This window comes from Physella acuta, unplaced genomic scaffold (genome assembly GCF_028476545.2).
Source record: "Physella acuta isolate Inbredline_101_S28 unplaced genomic scaffold, ASM2847654v3 ptg000897l, whole genome shotgun sequence".
Classification (NCBI taxonomy): Eukaryota; Metazoa; Mollusca; class Gastropoda; family Physidae; genus Physella; species Physella acuta.
In genome coordinates this window covers 672,128-682,247 of record NW_026732414.1, presented here as the reverse complement: position 1 = coordinate 682,247, position 10,120 = coordinate 672,128, and the positions used below count along the sequence as shown (strand labels likewise).

Here is a 10,120-nt window from a genome sequence, read left to right as displayed (position 1 = left end):
AGTGACATCTATCTAGGGTTCAGTGACATCTATCTAGGGGTCAGTCACATCTATCTAGGGGTCAGTGACATCTATCTAGCGGTCAGTGACATCCAGCGGTCAGTGACATCTATCTAGGGGTCAGTGACATCTATCTAGGGGTCAGTGACATCTATCTAGCGGTCAGTGACATCTATCTAGCGGTCAGTGACATCCAGCGGTCAGTGACATCTATCTAGGGGTCAGTGACATCTATCTAGGGGTCAGTGACATCTATCTAGCGGTCAGTGACATCTATCTAGGGGTCAGTGACATCTATCTAGGGGTCAGTGACATCTATCTAGGGGTCAGTGACATCTATCTAGGGGTCAGTGACATCTATCTAGGGGTCAGTGACATCCAGCGGTCAGTGACATCTATCTAAAGGTCAGTGACATCTATCTAGGGGTCAGTGACATCTATCTAGGGGTCAGTGACATCTATCTAGGGGTCAGTGACATCTATCTAGGGGTCAGTGACATCTATCTAGGGGTCAGTGACATCTATCTAGGGTTCAGTGACATCTATCTAGGGGTCAGTGACATCTATCTAGGGGTCAGTGACATCTATCTAGGGGTCAGTGACATCTATCTAGGGGTCAGTGACATCTATCTAGGGGTCAGTGACATCTATCTAGGGGTCAGTGACATCTATCTAGGGGTCAGTGACATCTATCTAGGGGTCAGTGACATCTAACAGTCAGTCTGTGGTCCCATACTTGGGTCTGTATGTCCATATGTTCGCCTGTGTCTGCTGTAAAGACCACTCGAACACAAGGTCACACAAGGTCACGACTGCTGGTCTTAAAACCAATCAGAATCGAAGTGACCTTATAGGTCAGCGCTTTCACACCTGACAGGTGCGTGCCAGGTGCTTGGAGGCTACAGACTAGGTGCTAAAGTGGGTGCAGACTAGGTGCTAAAGTGGGTGCAGACTAGGTGCTAAAGTGGGTGCAGACTAGGTGCTAAAGTGGGTGCAGAGTAGGTGCTAAAGTGGGTGCAGACTAGGTGCTAAGGTGGGTGCAGACTAGGTGCTAAAGTGGGTGCAGACTATGTGATAAAGTAGGTGCATACTAGGGCTAAGGGGGCGCTTCTAGGCCTTGACTGCTTATGCGCTTTATAAACCTAAAAGTACCGCGCTTTTTCTTCCAGTAAAAGTTGATGTTCTAATGACGTGTTGTTTTCGGAGATAAAGGTCAAGGTCGATTCGTGTTTTCAAAGAAACGAATTGTTCAAATTAGTTATATGGATATTTCCTGATCGATAAATTATGCAATGTGTCTTAATGCGTGAATGACACACGCACTAAATTTGTCTGAATTATTCTGTGAATCCACTCCGTTCGTGACTGAATTATTCTGTGAATTCACACATCATAAATCCCTCTCCCCCACAGATCCACTATATCTATAATATATTCTATAATATAATTTATAATATAATATATATTATAATCTATAATCTATAATATAAGCCGCCAGTGTCTTTTCGCACTTTCTCGCACTATACCGAAGCACGGGTATAAGCTGGTCTATAATATAAGCGGCCAGGTAGTGTGTCAGTCATTCCGTCATCGTTATAGATTTTAGAACCATAAAAGTAAACACCACAGGCCGTGCATTTTACTTGCGTCGCATTGTCTTATTAGAATTGCTTGAGTAGGGTCTATATATTTAAGGACTTGAATTTTTTTATTGTTGGCAGTCTTTACTTTTTCGCATGCGCCAACAAAAGAACACGAAGAAAATATTCAATACACGCACATTGGTAAAACGTATTAAACGGATCAATGTCAAAAAATATTTTCACTTAGACTCCTAGAAAATTTTATATAAACAGTGTCAAAAGAAACTAATTAGTAAAAATGTTTAATAATTAAGTAATTCAACTGATGCTAAATATTGCTATTTAAGTAAAACAAATTTGCGAGGATGATAGGATTTTTGTTGGAATACACGGCCGTTTGTTTGATAAAGACATTGGAAAAAGCGTTTGAGTTTGGGTTTGTGTTTGAAATTCAGTTTGTGTTTTATGTTTGTGTTTTTGTGCATTTGCGTTTGCGTTTGTGTCTGAGTTTGCTTTTTCGTTTGTGTTTGCATGTTGCGTTTGCATGTGTGTTTGCGTTTAGATTTGTGCTTGCGTTTGTGTTTGCGTTTTCGTTTGTTTTCTTTCGTGTTTGCGATTGTGTTTGCGTTGTTTTTGTGTGTTTGATTTTCTTTATAGTTATTTAAATAGTAGTGTATAATTTATTTTTTACTTTTTAGTGTATTATTACATAAAAGCTTGTTATTAAAACGTTTTTTGGGGAATTTAAAAAACAAATTCAATGATCTCTTAAAATAACAATTTTTTGTTCGGCGATGATTCTAATAGCATAGCGGGTTGGGGGATGAGGGCAAATTGCGAGGACGCTCATAAGGGCATTTTTATACACGGCCGTTTGTTTGATAAAGCCATTTGATAAAGCGATTGCGATTGTGTTTGCGTTTGTGTTCTCTTTTGTGTTTGCATTTGTGTGTTGCGTTTGTGTTTGGTTTTATTCTTTTCCCAAGTTGGTACATTTTTAAAAACTGTGGCGAAGCACGGGTATGCAGCTAGTGTGGTAACAGCACCTGCACCTCAAGGATGGGATTGTGAATGCTCTGAAATAAAACGTGGATTGGATGAAGATTTACGTCTAAACATAAAGACGTTGTGTGCAGCCCAGTTGACGTTGGCCTTGGTCCAGTAAATCTCCAATTTCTGAGGTAAAAAACAACAACGCAATGACCGCCATTCATTTACAAACACTCTGGGTAATGAGGGAAAAATCAAACCGGAACTAGATCTATTTTTAGCTACAGCTCCAAACAATCGATGAGCAGTTGTTGTGAAAACATTCTGGTTAGTCTAAATACCGGGATTAAATTAGTTGACCAAAACAGAAGCACGAGGTGACAAGATGAAAGCTGGCGCCTGATTGGCTAATGAAAAAAAATGGAGTCTAGTTAAGGGAGGCGATTGCTTGGTCATCTGTGTACGTGTGAATGAACGTGTGGTGACCTTGTCGTTGGTGTTTCTGGTCGGCTAAATGCTGACGTCACGTAACAGAACCATCATTGTGACGTCACCGACTTTGACGTCATCAGAAATCATAGATAGAAATGCTATTTACCCTTTTTTAATCAATCGTGCTGCTAGTCGAATAGTAAATTAATGCCAGCTCTACTTCACCTGTACCTAGCAGTAAACGGTACAGCTGCTCCACTGTGCACGAGAGAAATGGAGCCGTGGGTCAACCGTTTTATCCGGCAAACAGTTCAAGGATGACGTAATGTCCAAACAGGAAGTCCAAGGTTGGGCCAGTCCAGCTGTGGCGAGCGACTAGTCACGTGACCCCCCCCCCCCTCCAAACACCCCGCACTAATTGTTGACGCGGTGTCAGCTACAGCGACGCAGACGGTTCAGACCGTTAAAAACACATTATTTGTTTTCGTTTACATATCAGCTGGGTTCTATAAATAGTATCGTGACGTCACCACATTGTTGAAAACGAATTTCCGGTTTGGTAGCTTAAAGCACCAACCCATAAAAGCATATCAGACCCCACCAACCCATAAAAGCATATCAGTCCCCACCAACCCATACAAATATATCAGTCCCCACCAACCCATAAAAGCATATCAGTCCCCACCAACCCATAAAAACATATCAGACCCCACCAACCCATAAAAGCATATCAGTCCCCACCATCCCATAAAAACATATCAGTCCTCACCAACCCATACAAACATATCAGTCCCCACCAACCCATACAAACATATCAGTCCCCACCAACCCATTTTAAACTATCCGTATCTTCCAGATAAAAAGTTCCTGTGTGTAAGTTTAAAAAGATTTCAAGGCGCCAATATCTTATCGCTGCTGCTAAAACTGTCGTCTGGGCCGGCAGAAGACGAATACTCACGTGAGCTGTGACTCAATCAGGGCAATACAACTTTTTCAACCGTGGGATAAAAGGTGACCAGCATCATCTAAAGCCCCATTTTAGGCGGGCGGGATGTTTTCTGTCACGTTCGTGTGATGTTTAGTGTCACGTAGGTCAGCTGGGGTGGAGGGACAACAAACTGTGGGGGAGGGGGGGGACGACAACAAGCTGTTTACGAAACAAAATTAATGGCTCGCTTGCTCGCCATCAGCTCAAGTTAAATTGGCTTTAAAATGTAATCATTTGTTTTAATGCGAGTACTTAGAGCGGCCATGACAAAATACACGTGCAAGCATTTAGGCGAGTAACATTGATATACTCATGTCAAGGTCACCTTGTACACAGCTATATGTCAAGGTCACCTTGTACACAGCTATATGTCAAGGTCACCTTGTACACAGCTATATGTCATGTTCACCTTGTACACAGCTATATGTCATGTTCACCTTGTACACAGCTATATGTCATGTTCACCTTGTACACAGCTATATGTCATGTTCACCTTGTACACAGATATATGTCATGTTCACCTTGTACACAGCTATATGTCATGTTCACCTTGTACACAGCTATATGTCATGTTCACCTTGTACACAGCTATATGTCATATTCACCTTGTACACAGCTATATGTCATGTTCACCTTGTACACAGCTATATGTCATGTTCGTATCATTTGAGGATCAGATTGTACACGTCATGACGTATGGAGCTATAGAAGCTAATTATAGAAAGCCTAATACGACCACGATAAAGCGAATCCTCCTCGATCAGCTGCACCGACCACCCCGACCCCCAACTCTAGTCATTTAGGTACCAACATTAGCCGTACCCACCCTCCCTGTGACAATACCCACCCACCCCGGTATGACGTCATAAGACCATCCACACATCAAGTGAAGTAACACCTCGTGGACGGTCCACTAGACTTTATTCAAACACCCGTGGTCTTTGCTGCTGACCACTGGCTAGCTACAGTTGACCAGTGGACTTTCTGATCAGCTGACCTCTTCCACTAGCACTGACCAACATGGCTGACCTTCAAATTTAGATTTTTCCTGGAAATAAAAAAGTTGAGTTTTTTAAAATAAAATTTTAGCCATTTTTTTTTTATCAATGAAGAGGTCAGAGTGACCCAATAGTGATACACATCAACCCGAATATCCGGTGCCCCCCGGAAATTTTAAACTGGTACTAACTAGTTGGCGTATGGGTTTTTTCTTTTCAATGCCATGCCCTCCCCCCTCCCCCCTGTAGCACCCACCCAAAATACAATAAGCCTTCAAAAATTTGATCCTAACCCCATTTTAAAAATTTAAACATTCGTTTCCAAACTCTTAACTAAAGAATGTTTCATTATTTATTTTTATCACGTTTAAAAGTTATGTAAGTTTTTTAAATATCTTTAAATATTTTTTTAGTAATTACTAGACTACCTGTTATCCTTGGATAACATTATTTGATGACCTCCTTAACTGGCTCATTGCAACATTTCTCATTCATCTATTATATTTTTATTCTATCGCATTTTGTATTATAACTATATATTATTATTTCTTTATTCCAAATCTTTGAATGCTATGTTACTGCTCCTATTTACTACTCCATTGCTTTTTAGTACAATGCTGTTATTATGTTGTTGTTGTTTTTTAAACGGCCAATGTCAAAAAGGCCTCCGTGACTCAGTCTTTGCTTGAAATTGTGTAAACATTCGTCACTAGGTCGCTCACGTGACTGATCATGTGACCTACTTAGTGACCTAGTTATATCCCTCTTTGCTTTTGAATTGTTATCTTAATATTCAATTTTCAAACAAATTTTAACATCTAATTAACTTAATGTTCAAACAAATTTTAACATCTAATTAACTTAATGTTCAAACAAATTTTAACATCTAATTAACTTAATGTTCAAACACATTTTAACATCTAATTAACTTAATGTTCAAACACATTTTAACATCTAATTAACTTAATGTTCAAACACATTTTAACATCTAATTAACTTAATGTTCAAACAAATTTTAACATCTAATTAACTTAATGTTCAAACAAATTTTAACATCTAATTAACTTAATGTTCAAACAAATTTTAACATCTAATTAACTTAATGTTCAAACAAATTTTAACATCTAATTAACTTAATGTTCAAACAAATTTTAACATCTAATTAACTTAATGTTCAAACAAATTTTAACATCTAATTAACTTAATGTTCAAACAAATTTTAACATCTAATTAACTTAATGACCATGGCATTCAAACCTACAGGTGTCACATCACAAGTTTTTAAATGTATTATCTCCACCTGTTTATCTAATCAGTTTTCTCTGGTCCAATTCAGCTGGCTTTAAAAATGGGGAAAACTAGTTAAATGGGCTTTAACAATGGGATCAAACTTACTCCACGGCTGGTCTCACCCAACCAACAAGACACCCCACCCACATGATACCCCACCCACATGATACCCCACCCACATGATGCCCCACCCACATGATACCCCACCCACATGATGCCCCACCCACATGACACCACACCGACATTACACCCCCACATGACACCCCACACACATGACACCCTACCCACAAGACACCCCACCCACATGATACCCCACCCACATGATACCCCACCCACATGATGCTCCACCCACATGATACCCCACCCACATGATGCCCCACCCACATGATACCCCACCCACATGATACCCCACCCACATGATACCCCACCCACATGATACCCCACCCACATGATGCCCCACCCACATGATACCCCACCCGCGTGACACCCCCACATGACACCCCACCCACATGATACCCCCATATGATACCCCACCCACATGATACCCCACCCACATGATGCTCCACCCACATGATACCCCACCCACATGATGCCCCACCCACATGACACCCCACCCACATGACACCACACCGACATTACACCCCCACATGACACCCCACACACATGACACCCTACCCACATGACACCCCACCCACATGACACCCCACCCGTATTATACCCCACCCACATGAAACCCCTCATGACACCCCACCCGCGTGACACCCCCACATGACACCCCACCCACATGACACCCCACCCACATGACACCCCCCACGTGACACCACCACAAGACACCCCCCACATTACACCCCACCCACATGACACCCCCACATGACACCCCACCCACAAGACACCCCACCCACAAGACACCCCCACATGACACCCCACCCACATGACACCCCCATCATACCCACCATGACACCCCCCCACATTACACCCCACCCACATGACACCCCCATATGATACCCCACCCACATGAAACCCCACCCACATGACACCCTACCCACATGACACCCCCATCACGCCCACCATGACACCCCCCACATTACACCCCACCCACATGACACCCCCACATGACACCCCACCCACAAGACACCCCACCCACATGACACCCCACCCACATGACACCACACCGACATGACACCACACCCACATGACACCCCACCCACATGACACCCCCACATGACACCCTACCCACATGACACCCCATCACACCCACCATAACACCCCCCACATTACACCCCACCCACATGACACCCCCACATGACACCCTACCCACATGACACCCCCATCACACCCACATGACACCCCCACATTACACCCCACCCACAAGACACCCCACCCACAAAACACCCCACCCACATGACACCCCCACATGACACCCCACCCACAAGACACCCCACCCACAAAACACCCCACCCACATGACACCACACCCACATGACACCCCCATATGATACCCCACCCACATGACACCCCACCCACAAGACACCCCCCATCACACCCCCACATGACGCCCCACATGACACCACACCCACATGACACCCCACCCACATGACACCCCCACATGACACCCTACCCACATGACACCCCCATCACACCCACCATGACACCCCCCACATTACACCCCACCCACATGACACCCCCACATGACACCCCACCCACAAGACACCCCACCCACATGACACCCCACCCACATGACACCACACCGACATGACACCACACCCACATAACACCCCACCCACATGACACCCCCACATGACACCCTACCCACATGACACCCCCATCACACACACCATGACACCCCCCACAAAACCCCTCACCCACATGACACCACACCCACATGACACCACACCCAAATGACACCCCACCCACATGACACCCCCACATGACACCCTACCCACATGACACCCCCATCACACCCACCATGACACCCCCCACATTACACCCCACCCACATGACACCCCCACATGACACCCTACCCACATGACACCCCCATCACACCCACATAACACCCCCACATGACACCCCACCCACAAGACACCCCACCCACAAAACACCCCACCCACATGACACCCCACCCACAAGACACCCCACCCACAAAACACCCCACCCACATGACACCACACCCACATGACACCCCCATATGATACCCCACCCACATGACACCCCACCCACAAGACACCCCCCATCACACCCCCACATGACGCCCCACATGACACCCACCCACATGACACACAAGACACCCCACCCACAAGACACCACAATGACACCCCCACATGACACCCCACCCTCATGACACACAAGACACCCCAACCACAAGACACCCCCATCACACCCCCATCACACCCCCACATGACACCCCACCCACATGACACCCCACCCACAAGACACCGTGTACTCACAGGCAGGATTGCACCTCCATCTCACACTGGTTGATGTAGGTGTGTCCGTCACTGGCGCACACAGGTGAGTAGACGCGTGGACACACGGCAGGACACGGCTGTGTCGTCTGTGCCAGGAGCAGGGCCAGACCTGTCGGTGGAGGGGAGGTGGGGGAGGTGGGGGAGGGGAGGTGTGTCGCATCAGATATAAAACTTCTTAAAACAGTGGACAGACAGCTGACCAGTGGTCAGTCGTTTGACCAGAGGTTAGCTGACCAGTGGTCAGACGTTTGACCAGAGGTTAGCTGACCAGTGGTCAGACGTTTGACCAGAGGTTAGCTGACCAGTGGTCAGACGTTTGACCAGAGGTTAGCTGACCAGTGGTCAGACGTTTGACCAGAGGTTAGCTGACCAGTGGTCAGACGTTTGACCAGAGGTTAGCTGACCAGTGGTCAGACGTTTGACCAGAGGTTAGCTGACCAGTGGTCAGACAGCCACCAGTGGTCTAGTGCCCAGTGTCAGGTAACTTACCAATGGCCAACAGGAAAACGATAGCGACCAATCTAAAGCTGGACATCTTGCGTGTAGACTAATGTAGACTAGCTCCACTCGACAGATCCTAATCTTATACCACGTGGTTAGTTACGTCACAATCCAGTGAGGGGGGTGGGGGGTAGTCCTTCAATTGTTTTTATGTCAAGGACAGGATAATCTCACATTGAAAAAAAAAATGGCCAGTATGGGGATCGAACCCACGACATTCGCGTTATTAGCACGACGCTCTAACCAACTGAGCTAACCGGCCTATATTAACTGTGAGAACCAGAAACAACGTAAATTACATATGTCTTGTGTATTGATCTAGATTTTTGTGTGAAGTAGCGTTGGCTTAAATTATACATCTTTAAATAGAACAACTGTCGGGCGTTCAAGCATTTTGGCAAGTGTTTCGGTGTAAGTCTTGTTGGTAGGTCTATCTGTTGGTAGGTTTATCTGTTGGTAGGTCTATCTGTTGGTAGGTCTATCTGTTGGTAGGTCTATTTGTTGGTAGGTCTATCTGTTGGTAGGTCTATCTGTTGGTAGGTCTATCTGTTGGTAGGTCTATCTGTTGGTAGGTCTATCTGTTGGTAGGTCTATCTGTTGGTAGGTCTATCTGTAGGTAGGTCTATCTGTTGGTAGGTCTATCTGTTGGTAGGTCTATCTGTTGGTAGGTCTATCTGTTGGTAGGTCTATCTGTTGGTAGGTCTATCTGTTGGTAGGTCTATCTGTAGGTAGGTCTATCTGTTGGTAGGTCTATCTGTTGGTAGGTCTATCTGTTGGTAGGTCTATCTGTTGGTAGGTCTATCTGTTGGTAGGTCTATCTGTAGGTAGGTCTATCTGTTGGTAGGTCTATCTGTTGGTAGCCCTGGGACGGGAT

General features: G+C 45.0%; 1 long non-coding RNA gene and 1 other non-coding gene across 2 annotated transcripts; both read right to left on the bottom strand.

Moving 5' to 3' along the window:
- Positions 1 to 4,897: 4,897 nt before the first annotated feature.
- On the bottom strand, positions 4,898 to 9,353 carry LOC131953000 (uncharacterized). The gene is made up of 3 exons (XR_009388583.1): positions 9,235 to 9,353; positions 8,725 to 8,854; positions 4,898 to 5,041 (listed from the first exon to the last, which is right to left on the bottom strand). It is a non-coding gene; the product is annotated as an uncharacterized LOC131953000 (long non-coding RNA).
- An 81-nt stretch (positions 9,354 to 9,434) lies between these two features.
- Positions 9,435 to 9,508, bottom strand: Trnai-aau (transfer RNA isoleucine (anticodon AAU)). The gene has a single exon. It is a non-coding gene; the product is annotated as a tRNA-Ile (tRNA).
- Positions 9,509 to 10,120: the final 612 nt, after the last annotated feature.